The sequence below is a fragment of the Ambystoma mexicanum genome, chromosome 6p, assembly GCF_040938575.1.
Source record: "Ambystoma mexicanum isolate Mex_15411 chromosome 6p, UKY_AmexF1_1, whole genome shotgun sequence".
In the NCBI taxonomy this organism is placed as follows: Eukaryota; Metazoa; Chordata; class Amphibia; order Caudata; family Ambystomatidae; genus Ambystoma; species Ambystoma mexicanum.
In genome coordinates, this window is record NC_090935.1 from 322,405,690 (window position 1) to 322,421,759 (window position 16,070).

General features: G+C 46.5%; 1 protein-coding gene across 3 annotated transcripts in view; it reads right to left on the minus strand.

The window, feature by feature from the left end:
- ZFR (zinc finger RNA binding protein) overlaps positions 1–16,070 on the minus strand; it is a 1,119,848-nt gene that overhangs the window by 125,695 nt on the left and 978,083 nt on the right. The gene's annotated exons all lie outside the window — the stretch shown is intronic.

A 16,070-nucleotide genomic window follows, 5' to 3' on the forward strand; every position in this document is an offset into this window, starting at 1 on the left:
TGCGCGACCCGCAAAGAAACCCGATAACTGACTGAAGGAGGCCTGGTGACCAATGTCTGCTGCTGTCCTGAGTTAGGCAAGATGGTATGTAGTAACCCTGTGGGAGACTACATCAGCCTTGTACTCTTGGCAGTAGGTAACCCAACCTTTGGTATAGGTCTGTACTACACAAGTTGGTAGAGTGATTGAGCAGCCATAACTATCGCAAAAGGGGTCAGCGCGAGCTGGAGGGGTGCAACGTAGAGATGCACAGAGACAAGTATTTAAATAACACTTCTACTCAAGGATTCCTATTAAAATATTTATTAATTTAACAGGCAGTTTTAAAATAAGCATTCTTTTCTGAAAGGGCACTATGAAACAATAAAATACACTCCTTCAGTTTCAGTTAAGTATATACCCTTTTGGGATGTCACACACACTTCCTAAACCCTGAGATTACTTCAATTACTAGGACGCTATGGACATTAATATATCACTTTTAACACTTAAGGCAATACAGAGGTTGCGGAAAAATGCAAAGGTTATGGAAGGAAACCGAGCTTAACAAGTTCCCTGAACAGGTGAATACTTTACAATTCCCCAATGAATTATAGGTTAACCCTTTCGCAGCAATACAAGTAACTTATGTACCACCTATGAGGGACTGATCAACACAAAATCAAAGGGTCAGAAGAGTCTGCAGAGAGCCAGGACAGCCAATGTCAATTGAGCAAAGTCTAGGGGAGCGGAGGCACTTCTTGTAGATAGCACAAAAGTCTTGCACAATGTTAAATGGAGAATGGAGAGTTAGTAGAAAAGAATCACTGTTGGACCACAAGCTGGGAGGCCTGTTAAAAGCAAAGATGCAAGCAACTCTGACAAAGGCATCTAATGCAAGTCTCCATATGAGAGCAAGCTAGCTATAGGCAACAAGAGGCTAGTAACCCTAGTTAGACAGTAATTTAGGTCTGAAGAAAAGGGTCCAGCTGGCTTCTGTTCTGGTTGCAGTCCTGGGAACAAGCGGGTGGACGTCTGTAGGACTCCTGCACTGCAGTTCGAAGGTCAGCACCGGCAATGGGTTTACTTCAGATCAGTGGCAATTTGCGGTTTCAGCTACCAGCAAATAGCACCACCGCAGTTCTTGTACACCATGTGGGCTACCCTTGCTTCTGGGGTCCAGCACACTGTTGAGGTGTCTTAGGTCGTCCTGCTCCGGGAGAGTCCTCGGTATCTTCCTGGAGCTCAGGTCCGGGTTAAATAGATTAACTCGTTCCTGGTGCTCTGACCCCTGGCACTCGGTTCCAGCAGCAGCAAGGCAGGGTGAGGGGTTCCAGTGGAGTTCATATTGGGGTCAGTTGGTCCCACCAACCCAAAGGAAGTCGTTGATACGAAGATTGGAGCTTCAGCACTGCAGCAGGGCTGCACCAGGCAAACCAACGGTCCAGTAGGGTGCATCAAGCTTTGTTGGGGAGAATTCTCATTTCTGTGCCAATTCCCTTCTACCTTAGAGACCCCCAGCTCTTTTGCTGGACTTTAGGACTTTTCATTTTGATCCTGGAGTGAGACCTTTTTCGCACTCGCTCATGTATTTCTTTGATTTGAACAGTTTCTTTTGGTTTTGGAGTCTGACAAACTCCATAGGCATCATCTCTTTGTATTGTAACACACAGCACCTTCAGTGCAGTGCCACAGAGGAGTCCTTTGGATTTCTCTTAAGGTTTAAATACCTTCTCTTGGATTAACTACTGTTTCCAAGAGTAGTAAAGTGAAATTGACTTTACTTACCTTTTTCTCTTTGTAGACCTAGCACACATCTTACATAGAGTACTGAAGGGGTTACTTAGTAAGGAACAAGTTACTTACCTGTAACTGTTGTTCTCCAGCATGGGACTGGCATGGATTCACATGCTCATGAATATTCCCTGTCGTCAGGCTGCGAATCCTCGGTAAAGACAAAATCGGTATCAGTTTCGTTTCTGATCTGTCTTTCTCAGTAGTAACCAATCACTGGTCTCTGGGTCATACTGCCCCCAGTCAATGACTGCCCTCTCCCTAAGCCCCTCCCCTGGCAGCCATACTCAGATTTGGTAGCACGTAAAGTGGCAGTATGACCAAGTGAAGAGCGGCAGAGGGGTAGGAAGGAGGGGTCGCATGTGAATCCATGCCAGACCCATGCTGGAGAACAGTTACAGGTAAGTAACCTGTTCCTTCTCCAGCATGGGTTCTAGCATGGATTCACATGCTCATGAATATAAGAATACATAGCAGTATACACATGCACAACCACAGGAGGTGGCAAGGCTCAACATTAAGCATTACATAAACTCAACATTAAGCAACTCTTACCGCCTCACCAGGTGTAACGGTCCCCTGGTATCCACGGGGACATTGTGGGATGTATTTACCCATGCATCCGAGCCCTACCTCAAAACTGTGCAGTACTGACATGGAAAACCTCATGATGGCCAGAGCTTCCCAGAAAATGCACAGGGAAATGCATGAAGAATAGGCTGCCACTCATTTTTGCCGATGTTATGGGCACAGAAGGACACTGCCTAAAACCACCATTGGACTACCCGCACAGTAGTCTGAAAGCATTGGGAATGGCAATGCTGATTGCCAAATGCAACTTAGAATTGTGGGGAATTCATTTGTTAAATCCCAAAAATGGGTGCAGTACCAGTACTCACCACTATCCAAAAGCCGGCATTTTAAAACAACACCAGATTTTACTTTTTGCAAAACTGAATAAATGAACCCAAAACAGGCCAAAGAAAGACTTACTGAGAGGTGGATCCAATGTAAAGTTATATTCTGAAGTGACTTGAAGGTTTATAACAAGACTGGCTGCGCTGTGGATTTCAGCAGTTTAAGTAAATTTGGACTGAAAGACACTAAAAAAAAAAAAAATCTAAATGTTTAAATTGACTGAGTGACCTACTTTTGAGTGTCACATAGGTTGCAATTGTTTAAATGTCATAGTTTTAAACTTAGAATCAGCCTTCTAGCTGCATATGTGAAAATGTTTAGTTTTATTTGAATGCAGAAACTGGGGAACAGAAATGACAGCTTAAAGAGATTCCAATTTGCCTGGCAACTACCCACATCAGGAGTGAAACTTGAGTCACAGCTGTGTTCCCAGGCCTAGCTGCCCTTTTGCTGCTCACACTAAGGATATGCCATCTATCTGATAATTGAATTACCTGTGCTCTGCAGGAAAGTGAACAAAGCCCTGTCCTGGCTCAGGCAAAGGTTTTATTGGCAGGAGTCGTAAATGGTCGTAAAAAGTGGCTTCCTCCTGAGGAAAGGGGAGGGGCACTGCCTGTGAGAGCAAGCTGGCTTGGCAGAACTGGAAAAACCAGAAATTCAATCTTGTGCTGAGGGTAAACCACACCCCTTTGGAGCCAGAACATAACTTTAAAAAGATGGATCATTCATAGAGCGGACATGTGAAAATTTTATAAATGATACCATAATTCTTGTGATTTTTCTGCCCACATTTTAAGAGGTTTTTCGACCCGGTGGCGTGTTCAGGGGGGTTTTAGCGGAAAAGTGGATATTACTCTAAATGTATGCATGTTAAAAATCTGAAACTTCATCAGTTAATGTCCCTACTCCCTGCACACATGTATGTAAAGTTGGGTCAATGTCAGAAATTGAAAAATCAGTTAAAAAGTCAATAATGTGCCATTTCTGAATGCAAGCTCTTAGAAACAGCAGATTTGGACAGAGACATGGCTAAATTCAGCCACACCATGTATATGTAATTTCAAGCAACTGTGTAACTGTGAAATATGTCTTTTATTATCAAATATAGAATGTGTGCAATCTGACAGAGGAGTGTCCTATCTGCAAGCCATAAAATGACATCCCTCTGACTCACAGTTCATTCCCCAATCAAATGATAAATGGAAGTTTGACCAATTAGAAGCTGAGAGAGAGGTAGGGTCAGTGATGCTAGAACACACCCACATTCTAAACACATAAAAGCAGACAGACAGGACAGATAGGGACCTTCAATTCCATTTGCTGCAACGCGCTCTGCCGGACCATACAACATCCAGAGATCCAGACTTTACCTCCATCAAACCTCCAGAGAGCCAAACTAGAGACTTCAATCTATCCAGAACTAGAGACCAGACCAGAGGGAGAAAGCAGTGCTGTACCCAGAGAGAAAGCAGTGCTGTGCCCAGAGAGAGACCCGAGCCCAGTCCAAAACCCTGACCAGATCCATGGCGAGGCCCATTTAATTCAAGAATATAGTGTGAGTACCCAGCAGAACTGTGTAGAACCAATCTCTTAGTTTAAATTCATCTAATTCAATCTATTTAACCTAAGTAGAACTGCAGCTTAGCAATTGTGTTATTCTGCCATCATTTTTAAAGCTGAAAAAGTGTGCGTTTAAAATTTGCAAAAACCAAAAACGACCTCTAGTAAATCGGTCATATCTCCGCAACCGTTTGGGCTAGAGACTTGCAATAACTTTCATTTGGAAGCTGAGATCCTAGGCTTTCCTAGGACCCCAAAACGATAGAGATAGTCCTTGCGGTTCCTCTGAAATAGCGCTCGGCGCATCCGCGAATTTTGCCGCGATTTGCAAATTTCTTCACGTGTAAAAAGACAGCAGTTTTGCTTTTCCTTGCCAGAAATTCGTTTAACCTGCTAATCATTCCTGCATCATTGCTAGTGTGAGCCTGGACTAATATTAACTAGATACCACTCACCCTGAACCTCTGAAAGGGAATTAAAAAGCATTTCCAGCATATTTCTCATCTATTGCTAGCACATATCAAAGCAATTTGGGCCTGTGTTTTCAAAACTCCTATCTGTTTTCTGTAGTCTAAGCTTGCTGGGTTGAACTGAATCACATTTGATTGCATTTCTGAGAACTGTGTGTTTCCTTCCATTTCCTTGCCTTGCATCAAGGGGGGGAGGGGATTGCCAGAGAAAAGTGATTACATTGTTTTGTTGAAATCATATTGAGTATTTCTATACTGCATTTCATTCATTCAACCTTGCATTTCCTTGAACCCTGTAAAGCATTCTCCACCACATTATACTTCTGTACCTATTTACCACTGTGCTACCTTATCCATTTCATGTCAACTCCTTATTGATTATAGAGAAGTGTGTTAGTGCCAGATTCTCCGTTGTTAATCTTCATCATATCAGATTAAGTGTGCTGTTCAATTATTAATTTATTATAAAGCGTGATATAATATATATTTTAAATTATCAAATAAACCTTTTAAACTTGCAAAACAGAACTACTTCTTGGCTCAGTGGGGTCAGGGGGATTCCAAGAGAGGGGTGTTATATAGGGGTAGTCATCCAGAACGCATGAACTGGACCTAAAGATATATCAATAAGGGTTTTCATTCAGTATTCTAGACTAGGCGTTAACTTAGCTGTAGTGCTGAATTGAATCCTCTTACAAATTGGGGGCTCGTGCCGGACGTCTGGGTTAGAATACAACTGTGCAGCTTAATACAGTGTGCTAACTGACGGGATACATACATCCGGTCGGATCACCACGCTGCATTACGCTGTGAAGCATTCCTCAAAAGGGACACTCCAAGAAAAGTTCTGTTCTGCAAAAATAAAATACAAACTTCTGTAAGTCAGGACAGAGACCAATCTCTAGAATGACGACCTTAGTAGACATGAAAATAGCCAGAGAGCACCTCTTGCATAAGCTATTTGTGAGAGGCGAATGGACCGAACAGGGCCAGGATGTGTGGTTGCAGGCCATCACACAACAGGTCACTGAAACAGGGTCAGATATATATAGAGATCAGGGTCCCTTACATGTGGCCCTGAGTGAACTATATATGGCTCCTAAAGCCAAAGTTGAACACAATAAGATTGCCAGGATAGCAGCATACCTGTACCTATATATGGGAGACATGCAGGATAGATGTGCTGAAAGCCAAAATCTGGCAAATAGGCAACAGATGGCATTACAGAAGGCCCAATCTGATCTGGACTCTTCTGAGCAGAGGCTGCAGAGGAGCCAGGAGTCAGAAGATGATAGTAGGCAGCACATCATTAAAATAAAGAAGGATATGGATGTGCTGCAACAGGAAAAGGTAGAACAGGATACCAGATTTCTGGCCTTGCAGAAGGAATACCAAGAAGGGTTGGACTCCCTACTGCAAAACCAGAAAAAGCTGGAGCAACAACTGGACTTCAACAGGGTATGTGCTGAGCAGGTAGTCACCCTGCAAGGCCACCTAGATAGAGTGAAGGCAGAGAGCAACAAACTAATTCTGAAAGACCTGGATACCCAGGCAGAGTTTGATCAGGAGCGCCAGAATGCTGGTGCCTTCCAAAGGCAAAGGGACGACCTGGCGGCACAGATGCAGGCTCTTAGTCAGGAAAGGGATACCTTAGGCCAGGAAGTCTGCCATTTAAAAAGAAAAATGGAAGAAAATCACCTGGCCCACCAGGGACTGGGTGACCTCCAAAAAGAACACCAGAACTTGCTAGAGCACACCAGGAGGGTGGAGGATGCTCTAGCAAGAAAGGAGCAGGCCAATAGGGACACAGCTCAGGAGGTAACCCTCCTGCAGCAAAGACTGGCCCAGTTCTCCAGGACCAACCAGGAAGTACAGAGGGAAAATGAGGCTCTCTGCCAGCACAATGAGAGGCTCCAGTAACAGGTAGCGATGCAGGAGAAACTGATAGAGTCGAGTAAGGCCTTAACAGAGGAACTGAAAGCACAAATGCAGGCTCTTGCATTGCAACAGGGAGCAGGGGTGGATAGAGATGAGGTCCGCTGGGAAAGAGAGACTCCTGACCATAACCGCAGGAGCCCTAACCCCAGGGGCCTTCATCTCCCCCAGTCCCTGGACTCTACCACCCCCCATGTCCCCTGGCGCACATGAGCACAGGGCCGCAGGGATGGCAGATTACTATCCAGCTAAGAGTATGGGGCTCATAGGCCAGTACCACTCAGGAATGGAGGGGTGGGCATCCGGGTATGGGCACCCAAGTACAGTACAGTTCAATGGGGAACCCCAGGAGAGTAGGCCCATTAAGGGCATCCTGAAAACCTCTGCCCAGTTAGGTCAGTGGAGGGGGTACCCATCAAATCCTGGCAGCAAGGAGGAATCTGAAGACTCCTCTGAACTGCGCAGGACACAGGAGACCAGGTCCCCACATTCTGCCAGCCATTCCCAGGCTCGCAGAATCCGGGAAAACCTGGAAGAACAGACGGGAACCTCTGGGAGCAGTGCCTCTGAGTCCGAGGAAGAATGGACAAGGGTTACCCGAACCAAAAAGGCCAATAAGGCAAAAAGGGCCTTGCTTAAGGACCCCTTAAAGCAGATTAAGGCGATCAGGAGCGTCATCACGCCTTACCATAAGAACGCTAAGTATTCTGTTTGGGAGCACTTAGAGTTGTTTGAACAAATGATGGAGACTTTCCATTTGAAGGACAGCCAAAGCTGTATTCAATATGTAAAGTGGACATTCTCCCCGGAATACTCCAGTTTCTTTGCGGGGCTGGAGGACCAAAATCATTTAAGATGGTCCACATATAAGGCGGCCATCCTGAAACATTTTTCTGTTCACAGAAATCCTCAAGAGGCTCGCAAGGCAGCCTACAATTTGCAATGTGGGGAGGATCAGGCCCCACAAGAATTTGTGCAGGAGTTAAAGCGTGCTTTTGCACAGACCACAAGAAGGGTGCGCACGGATAGCAGGGAATTTATAAATACGTTTTTCCATGCCTTGCCCAAATATATCATGACCCAGCTCGTGAGGGATTTTCACGAGAAAAGATCTTTAGACTGGGTCATTGAACAGGCTACCCGGATCTATGAGGTGCAGAAACCGGTAGATAGCAAAAGTAATGCCCAGAAAAACCCCAAAGCCAACACCACCCCTGCTGCTGCCAAGGTGGCAGAGGTAAAGGTCACCCCCATTTTGGATTTGGAGATGGGGGGGCCTAAAAACCTACCTGCACCTAATAATGCTAGGCCCAGAAGGTCCTCGGGCCAGTCACAGACAGGGAGCCAGGGAGGCAGCCCCACAAATGGGGTCCCTCGCTCTCCTGATTATGTAAGTCCCCGTTATAAGGGAAACAGACCCATCCTGGGTTATGTGTGGACTCCTCCAGCCCAAGGGGGGGATCCAGCCAAGCACCTAACCCAGGGAACTTCCCTCCAAACTTCCCACAGGAGGGCAGAAATTTACCAAACCCTGGGCAGAACTTTTTCCCCAGATATCCACCCGACTTCCAACCCCAAAATCATCCATCCTTCTTTCCCCAATTCCCTGAGCCCAGACCACTGAATCCGGGAGAGGGGAGGCCAAGGGTGGAGGGGTACCCAAATCTTCCCAACCCGGGGTATTACCAGAGGAGGGACAGCTACCCTTCCCGGGATCAGCCCAGGGGAGAAAACAGGGCCCCGTATCAGCCTGAGCGGGTTTCCCAGTTAGAGCGCCAGGTTCAAAACATGGCGCGGGACCTGGGTCACATACTGAGGGCTCAGCAGAACCCTCAGATGGGCATGCCGGCGCAGAACGCACCCAACTCTGGACCGGGTGCTCCAGAACAATGACGGGGCAGCACCCCGATAACTCACCGGTTCCCAGGGAGGAGGCACAAAGGGAAGGGGGGTGTAAAGCCTTGGAGGAAGCTTCCTTCCTCACTTGTAAACAGCCCCTGGAAACCCAGGAACCGGAAACAAAATCTCTTGCCCCTGAAAGTCTGCCTCCTAAGGAGCAGAGGGGGGGTAGGAGAAACAAAAGACCCAAACAGACTCAGTTTGAGGAGGAGGTACAGATCTTCCAATTTGAGGGAGAGGGATCCTCAGAGGATCCTGGGAAAAGGATCTTCTCCTTCAGAGAGGGGGGAACTCCTCCCAAAGAAAAATGGGTCCCTAGGGATGCAAATCCAGACTGGGGAGATGTGGAGACTGAGCTACCGCCGCCCACTATCTCATCCCAGAACAAACAACAAGAAAACCCCCTGGTTCAAACCCATCCTGGTGACTGCCTCCAAAAAGGGGGGGGCGGCCCAGAACTGGAACCAGGGGAACCCACAATGGCTCTGATCTCCAGTTGCCAACTTTTTCTTTCAGATTCCCAAGGCTCTCCACAGAATTCTGCCCAAAATTCTTCTCTCGCGATGTCCAAAACCAGAAAGTTAGCCCACCAGTTGTCCAAAAATGTACATTATCTGTGCCCCCTTGAGGAGAAGGAGGGAAGATATTATGCCCCGGTACAAGTACAGGGGCAGGGTACAATCTCGGCACTGGTGGACACGGGATCTCAAGCTACCCTTCTGTCCAGAAGGGCCTTTGACGAACTGAATGCAGGAAGAGGAGAGAATTACCAAATTCCTCTCACCTCTCTTCCTGGACAACTACAGAACTTTGACGGGAAGGAAATTCCCGTCGAGGGGACGGCAGATTTGGACATTAAAATTGGGCGACAAGTTGAAACACCCGGTAATAGTTGTGACCCCAGAGGGCACCCCTTGTTTACTAGGGAATGACCTCCTGAGAAGGTTGTCACCCCTAATAGATTGCGTAAACAAGGTCCTCTGGACCCAGACTAGCCGACCGATAAAATTAAAACAGAGTGTCAACCATGTTAGTTTAAACGGCACCTGCCACATGGTTGAACAAAAATCTGACCAAGTAGAATTTCACTTCCAGAACAACCAAATTCCAGACGTGACAGTCATAGCAGTAGGACAACAGACTGGTGATGGGGGGTCCTCTCTATTTCTGAAAATCAACCTTCCTTCCAGTCTAAAGTGGTATTCCACGCTGGAAGGAAACACTTTGAAATTCTATACCAATCCACAATCTGAAACTCCCACTCCTATAGTCCAGAAAGATGTGAAATCAGCTCAAAGCCTGGCTGATATTCAGCAAATTGGAGAGCAGTTGTTCATCCCTGTTCAGTTAAATGATGGGAAGGACTCTGTTCTCGCTCGAGTGTGTGTGAACAACGGTAAGAGCTTCATCAGCGAAGCCATGTTTCGCCAACTTCCAAAAGATCCAGCCATTCCCACCTTCAAACTGATAGACAAATGGGAAATGGACCTGGAAGCACCCAATTCAAAACATCTCCTGCCAAGCAGGTGTATGCTCAAAATCTCCATTGGCAACAAGAGCATAGTCCATAATTGTTGGGTCGTGCGAGACGTCACTGCCGCCTTTTACTTAGGCAGTGACATTCTCAATCGCTTTGCCATTAGTTTGGACCTAATAAACTTCAAAGCTTGGTCCCGATTAGCGGATAATCCCATGGGCTTTGATGATCCAGAAAAAGCATTTAGGTCAGCTCAATTGCTACCTTATGCAGTTGAAATTCAGGTTAAAGAGGAAGTCACCATCCCAGAAAGGACCCGACAATTCTCCCTGGAAGTGAAAGTTAAAAGGGGACAAGAGTTGAAAAACCCTGATGCTTACATACATCTAAATGCTTCTTTCCAACAGAAAGGGTTGGGGGTAAACCCAACTCCATTAGTCAACATAGGACATGACACCATTCTAATAGAGGTGGATAACAGCGACTTAAAGAGTATTACTCTAGCCGCAGGCACCATTATTGGAATGGCGGTTGATGACCGACATTTCTCCATTGATCTTGTAAATGAACTGTTAGGACCAATCCCCAAGGACTGTGTTGACAGTGACAGTGATGACAATACAACACCAGACAGGATCTTTACCCGGCATGGGGGGAACTTCCTGGTGTACACTTCCTGCCCCTATGGTAAGGAAGATGTGACTTGTGACTTCAGGAGGGATGAGGTGATTTTCCAGGTCCATGAGGGCTGCCTTTCCCACCTGAAGCCTCCAGTCCAAATCAGCACTCTGACCAGGGACTTCTCCACCCAGCTGGAAGAGGCCGCTGAAATAGCCAAACCAGAAGTCTTTCCAGGCTTCAGGCAGATGGTGGAAGAGAGAGTCAACCTAGCTGATGCCTGTGTGACTCTGGAACAAAAGCAAAAGTTGAAACAAGTTTTCTTGGATTTCCAAGATCTCTTTGCGGTAGACTCATATGACTGTGGTCGCACTGACATCCACACAACAACAATCCCCACGGACCCTGGCATGACTCCTGTGTTTGTGAAGCAATATCGCTTGCCTCTCGCATCAATGGAGTCCCTTACAGAAATAATTAAGAACCTTGAGTCCCGGGGAATAATCCGTCCAGTCCACAGCACCTTCAATAATCCGGTGCTGGGAATATTGAAGCCAAACGGCCAGTGGAGACTCTGCGCCGACCTCAGGGAGCTCAACAAACGGGTCCATACTTCCCGATGTCCTCTGCCCTACATTGACCAAGGTCTGGCCCAGATTCAGGGGTCACAGGTATTCACTGCAATAGACCTGACCAATGGATACTGGACCGTGCCTGTCAGTAGGGAGGACCAATACAAGCTGGCTTTTACCTTTGGGGGCCAGCAGTACACATGGACCCGGACTCCCTTCGGATACCTCAACTCCGGCAATGAATTCAACATTTTCCTACATAAGGCCATGCCCGACCTGGGTGCGAGGGGTAACCTGGCTTATGTAGATGATGTCCTCATCAAAAGTTCATCTGTGGAGGAACACATAGCGGAGATCCGTTATGTTCTGACACAGTTGAGGGCCGTCGGAGCAAAACTTTCCTTTCAGAAAGCACAGTGGTGTAGAACCCGTGTTAATTTCTTGGGGCATGAGATTACTCCTCAGGGCCTCTGTCCCCAGGAAAAGAAAGTGGAAGCACTCCAGAAACTGGAAGACCCCACAACGCTGCGGGAACTAAGGAGCCTCCTTGGACTGACTAATTACAGCAGAAAGTTCATTGAGGGCTACGCAGAGATCACCAGACCCCTGATTCATCTCCTGAAGGGGGGGGGTCAAGTGGGAATGGGGTCCAGAACAATCCGAGGCAGTAAAACAACTCAAAAGAAGCCTCTCACAAGCGCCTTGCCTAGCTTACCCGGTCAGAAACAAGGAGTTCTTCCTGGAGACAGGGTTCTCTAATACGTGCTTGACGGCAGTATTATACCAAAAGCATGACCAGGTCAATAAAGTAATCTCCTATGCGAGCAAAACTTTATCCTCTGTGGAGGAGAAATTCAACGATTGTGAGTGCCAACGGTGTGGGCATTGAAGAATTACCGCCCGTTTATCCAGGGGGAACACATCATAGTGGAGACTCCACACCAGCCTCTGCAATATCTCCAAAGTGACAGAATCCGGGCCGGAAATGTGAGTAATTCCCGAATTACTTCCTGGATTCTGTCAATGCAAGGCTTTCCTGTGGAGGTCCGATATGGCCAAAACAAGAAGAGTCCCCTCGCGCAAGGTCTGGCTGACTTGCATGATTGTGCCAGAGAAAACTGTCTCGAGGACGAAAGTCTAAAAATAAAGGACAATACGGAAGCATACCTTAATTCCCCACACAAAGTCTTTGAAGAGGACAAGTGTGAGGGAATGCCCACTGTCTATGTGGATGGATGCTCTTACCATGTTGACAACAACGGGGAAAAAGAACTGGTGGCTGGCGTAGGGAATGCATGGGTGAATGAGTCCCCAGAACCCTCCGCTGGATACAAAATTGGTCCCCGAAGTAGTCAGGTGGCAGAATTGATGGCTGTGCATCAGGCCATCCTCACTGCTGTCCAGCATCAACTCCGCGAACTGGTCATAATCACAGATTCGGATTATGTACGGAACGGGTTCGTGGAGCACCTGGTTAATTGGAAAACCAGAGGCATGTTATGTGCTAACAACAAACCCTTGAAACATGGGAAGTTGATCCAAAACATTGATGATCTGGTCACATCGAATGGGATGACCATCTACTGGAAAAAGATTAAGGGTCATTCCAAAGTAGAGGGACCAGACAAAACTGGAAATGACTTAGCCGATCAGCTGGCCAAAACCGGAGCCATCCAAGGGGATCTAATTGAGATTGAGTCCCTGTTGGGGGAAATCCAGGTCACTGCCATCACTAGGTCCCAGACAAATGCTCACAATGACCTTTCAATTGCACAATGGAGTAAGGAGACCCCTGATGCTGATTTGATTACTGCTCAGAAGGGGGATCCAATAATTGGTAAATTTTACCAGCACCTTGAGGACCCTGAGAACTTTCCCCTGACGGATACCGATTACATTGGGAAAGAGGACCTAAGAGTGTTGATGAAATGTCCAAAAATGTTCCGGATTCAAGACGGTTTGCTGGTAAGGAAATCCAAAGCTGGCCACGATCAGTGGGTGGTTCCTACCTCATTCCGAAGCCTGATGTTAAGTCACGCCCATGATGCGGCCACTGCCGGTCTCAGGGGGTTTCACACAACATTGGAAATCTTAAGAGAGGTTGCATACTGGCAGGACCTCGACCAATACTTGAAGGGGTGTCTTGTGTGTGCACAATTTCAGCCATCATCCCTCACGCACCGTGCGCCTCTCCAAAAGAGGGGGATGACACTGCCATGGTCAGATTTACAAATCGACTTTGTAGGCCCTGTGATTCGCTCGGCTAGGGGGAATAAGTACATGTTGACTGTGACATGCTTGTTTACCAAGTGGGTGGAATGTCTCCCAGCCCCAAATTGCAAGGCAGAAACTGCAGCTGCCTTGATGATTAACCACATCTTTCCCCGTTTTGGTCTACCTCAAAGGATTGAGTCAGACAGAGGTAGCCACTTCACCAGTGAAGTAATGACAAAGATGTGGGAGATACTGGGGGTCAAGAGAAAGCTGCATATTGCTTATAGACCAGCTTCCTCTGGGGCAGTAGAGAGATATAACCGGACAATTGTGAGCATATTAAAGAAGTTTGTGGCAGATTCTGGGCCAAGTTGGGATATCCGATTACCTCTGGTCCTAATGGCTATCAGATCTACCCCTTCATCTGCAACCAAAATGTCACCATTTGAGTTGATGACTGGACGCAAGATGGTGCTTCCTCAGCATTTGCTCTACAGGACCCAAGAGCAGACACTGATAAATGCCTCCACTACTCCTGAGTATGTGGAGAATTTAAGGAAACACCTCCAACATGCTTTTGCTTATGCTCAGCGGAATCTAGAAAGATCAGCTGATAGCATGAAGACCCATTATGACCTGAAAACTTCCAGGAAGGAATATCAGGTGGGAGACCGGGTCTATCTATACAACTTCCAAAGAAACCAGGCCAAGCAGCGCAAATTTTTGCCTACATGGAAGGGACCCTTTGAGATCATCGACAAGATCTCCCCTGTGGCCTACAAAATCCACATCCCCAAAGGCGGTTCGGCAGAGGGGGAAGACAAGTGGGTCCACATAAACCAGTTGAAATGTTGCCATCCCAGGCACACTCTGCAACAACTGGAGGAATCCTCTGGAATCCTAGCGGGTACTGTCTCAGATTAATTCAGTTCCAACCATAAAACATACCACATCTAGTCTCTAAAATATTGTGATTTGCATGAAACTGTCTCTTAGTTATACTGTTTTTTATCAAAATAAGAATGTAATGTTTCGTCATGATGAAATGCATATGCTATCCCACCATCTCCACAGTGGTGGAAAAAGTCTATGAGTAGGTATTGCCGCTCTTCCTTTGTCGTCCTAGGAGAAAGAAAACCTGAAGACGGGCCAAGGAGGATGATACGGAGACCGGGAACGAAGATCCAATGGGCCCAGTGGACCGCCCAATACTCCCATCAGGACTGGCGAGGAGAACCGATCGATCAGTACCGGATGGAGGAAAAGAAGCTGAACTGTGCCATCTATTGGAAGAAGATGAGGAAACATCCCAGGTCTTGCGAGTCCCATTCGTGAAATAGAATGGCCATCGCAAGAGGGGGGCTTGTGGGATGTATTTACCCATGCATCCGAGCCCTACCTCAAAACTGTGCAGTACTGACATGGAAAACCTCATGATGGCCAGAGCTTCCCAGAAAATGCACAGGGAAATGCATGAAGAATAGGCTGCCACTCATTTTTGCCGATGTTATGGGCACAGAAGGACACTGCCTAAAACCACCATTGGACTACCCGCACAGTAGTCTGAAAGCATTGGGAATGGCAATGCTGATTGCCAAATGCAACTTAGAATTGTGGGGAATTCATTTGTTAAATCCCAAAAATGGGTGCAGTACCAGTACTCACCACTATCCAAAAGCCGGCATTTTAAAACAACACCAGATTTTACTTTTTGCAAAACTGAATAAATGAACCCAAAACAGGCCAAAGAAAGACTTACTGAGAGGTGGATCCAATGTAAAGTTATATTCTGAAGTGACTTGAAGGTTTATAACAAGACTGGCTGCGCTGTGGATTTCAGCAGTTTAAGTAAATTTGGACTGAAAGACACTAAAAAAAAAAAAATCTAAATGTTTAAATTGACTGAGTGACCTACTTTTGAGTGTCACATAGGTTGCAATTGTTTAAATGTCATAGTTTTAAACTTAGAATCAGCCTTCTAGCTGCATATGTGAAAATGTTTAGTTTTATTTGAATGCAGAAACTGGGGAACAGAAATGACAGCTTAAAGAGATTCCAATTTGCCTGGCAACTACCCACATCAGGAGTGAAACTTGAGTCACAGCTGTGTTCCCAGGCCTAGCTGCCCTTTTGCTGCTCACACTAAGGATATGCCATCTATCTGATAATTGAATTACCTGTGCTCTGCAGGAAAGTGAACAAAGCCCTGTCCTGGCTCAGGCAAAGGTTTTATTGGCAGGAGTCGTAAATGGTCGTAAAAAGTGGCTTCCTCCTGAGGAAAGGGGAGGGGCACTGCCTGTGAGAGCAAGCTGGCTTGGCAGAACTGGAAAAACCAGAAATTCAATCTTGTGCTGAGGGTAAACCACACCCCTTTGGAGCCAGAACATAACTTTAAAAAGATGGATCATTCATAGAGCGGACATGTGAAAATTTTATAAATGATACCATAATTCTTGTGATTTTTCTGCCCACATTTTAAGAGGTTTTTCGACCCGGTGGCGTGTTCAGGGGGGTTTTAGCGGAAAAGTGGATATTACTCTAAATGTATGCATGTTAAAAATCTGAAACTTCATCAGTTAATGTCCCTACTCCCTGCACACATGTATGTAAAGTTGGGTCAATGTCAGAAATTGA